The 2500-nt window shown below is 54.2% G+C and overlaps 1 pseudogene; it reads right to left on the reverse strand.

Moving 5' to 3' along the window:
* Positions 1-2407, reverse strand: part of LOC123688143 — a 4959-nt pseudogene extending 2552 nt beyond the window's left edge.
* Positions 2408-2500: the final 93 nt, after the last annotated feature.

Consider the following 2500-nt stretch of genomic DNA (forward strand, 5'->3'; position numbering starts at 1 on the left):
AAGCGAAACGCATCACCTCGCCCAGGCCCGGTACGTTAGCCGTGACCCACTTCCCCAACAAGCCCGACACGCCACAATCCTCAGAGCCAATCCTTATCCCGAAGTTACGGATCTAATTTGCCGACTTCCCTTACCTACATTATTCTATCGACTAGAGGCTCTTTACCTTGGAGACCAGCTGCGGATATGGGTACGAGCCGGCGCGACGCCTACACGTGGCCCTCTCCCGGATTTTCAAGGTCCGAGGAGAAGATCCGGACACCGCCGCAAATGCGGTGCTCTTCGCGTTCCAAACCATATCTCCCTGCTAGAGGATTCCATGGAACTCGAACGCTTATGCAGAAAAGAAAACTCTTCCCGGATCTCTCGACGGCGTCTCCGGGTCCTTTTGGGTTGCCCCGACGAACTCTCTTACGAGGGCCCGGTTTAATTTCGGTTCCGCTGCCGGGTTCCGGAATAGGAACCGGATTCCCTTTCGCCCGACGGGCGTGCGTCACGCGTCAAGATGCATAGCATTTCTGCCACCACTTATAAACACGATTAACAACGCCACATCAACATCGGCTTTCGCCTAGGGCTTAGGATCGACTGACTCGTGTGCAACGGCTGTTCACACGAAACCCTTCTCCACCTCAGCTCTCCAGGGCCTCGCTGGAGTATTTGCTACTACCACCAAGATCTGCACCGAAGGCGGCTCCAGACGGCCTCACGGCCAGCCCTTCTGCGCTCACCTCCGCGACCCTCCTACTCATCAGGGCTTCATGACCGCCCCGAAGGGCGACCGCACATGCCACTGACGGCCGAGTATAAGCACGACGCTTCAGCGCCATCCATTTTCAGGGCTAGTAACTTCGGCAGGTGAGTTGTTACACACTCCTTGGCGGATTCCGACTTCCATGGCCACCGTCCTGCTGTCTTAAGTTACCAACGCCTTTCATGGTATCCCATAAGCGTCGATTTAGGCGCTTTAACTCGGCGTTTGGTTCATCCCACAGCGCCAGTTCTGCTTACCAAAAATGGCCCACTTGGCACTCTGATCCGAAATCTCGCGGCTTCACATTCAAGCAAGCCGGAGATCTCACCCATTTAAAGTTTGAGAATAGGTTGAGGTCGTTTCGACCCCAATGCCTCTAATCATTCGCTTTACCGGATGAGACTCGTATGCAACGAGCGCCAGCTATCCTGAGGGAAACTTCGGAGGGAACCAGCTACTAGATGGTTCGATTAGTCTTTCGCCCCTATACCCAGTTCCGACGATCGATTTGCACGTCAGAATCGCTACGGACCTCCATCAGGGTTTCCCCTGACTTCGTCCTGACCAGGCATAGTTCACCATCTTTCGGGTCCCAGCGTGTACGCTCTTGGTGCGCCTCCTCTCGCAATGAGAATGAGGCGCCCCGGGAATGCGGGTCAGTCATGGAGACCGACCATCTTCCCTTAGTTCACATAAAGTGAACCGTTACTTTCATTGCGCCTTTAGGTTTAGTGATTCCCAATGACTCGCGCACACGCTAGACTCCTTGGTCCGTGTTTCAAGACGGGTCCTGAAAGTACCCAAAGCAATAGCGTCGCTGATCGGCGTTTCAAGAGGTCTGTCCAAGAACACCGCGGCGAACAGTCGCAAACGGACGGAATCGGCACTAGGTCCGATCGCCATCACAATTCACATACTTGCCACGGGCCGGACGCGAACTAAGTCGCGGCCTCCCGCCATCAGTAAACCGTCGAGCGAGCTGTTCGGAAACCCAGTGTCCGTAAACATCGGAAAATCCGAGCTCACGGGCTACACTCGAGACCGTAGAACAGCACCCAACGGATCGCGACGACCTACTAGGGGAGAAGTGCACGCGTCCGAAGCCGGAGATGAACCGAAGGGAACAGCCAACGCGAACGTCGCCGTTTCCACAGTCAGTAAATCCCAACAACAGGCGCGAATGAATCTCCCCATTCGACCTTTCGGGTTTCTCAGGTTTACCCCTGAACGGTTTCACGTACTCTTGAACTCTCTCTTCAAAGTTCTTTTCAACTTTCCCTCACGGTACTTGTTCGCTATCGGTCTCGTGGTTATATTTAGCCTTAGATGGAGTTTACCACCCACTTAGGGCTGCACTCTCAAGCAACCCGACTCTAAGAAGAGATCCTCTAGCAAGCCGCAGCGGTCGCTACGGGCCTGGCACCCTCTATGGGCGATGGCCCCATTCAAGATGGACTTGAACGCGCCGCGAACTCGCCAGATAATGGATCCTTCCAAACACCACATCTCCCGGCGACCGGTTACGATCGCGGGATTCAGTGCTGGGCTAATCCCTGTTCGCTCGCCGCTACTAAGGGAATCCTAGTTAGTTTCTTTTCCTCCGCTTAATAATATGCTTAAATTCAGCGGGTAGTCTCACCTGTCCTGAGGTCGTATGTTCAAATCATCGAAACGTTCCGAAACTAACCTTTGGCGGCTCATAAAATCACGTACCTTACGCGAGGGAGTTAGCCTACTCAAAGGCGT

The sequence above is a fragment of the Harmonia axyridis genome, chromosome X (genome assembly GCF_914767665.1).
Source record: "Harmonia axyridis chromosome X, icHarAxyr1.1, whole genome shotgun sequence".
In the NCBI taxonomy this organism is placed as follows: Eukaryota; Metazoa; Arthropoda; class Insecta; order Coleoptera; family Coccinellidae; genus Harmonia; species Harmonia axyridis.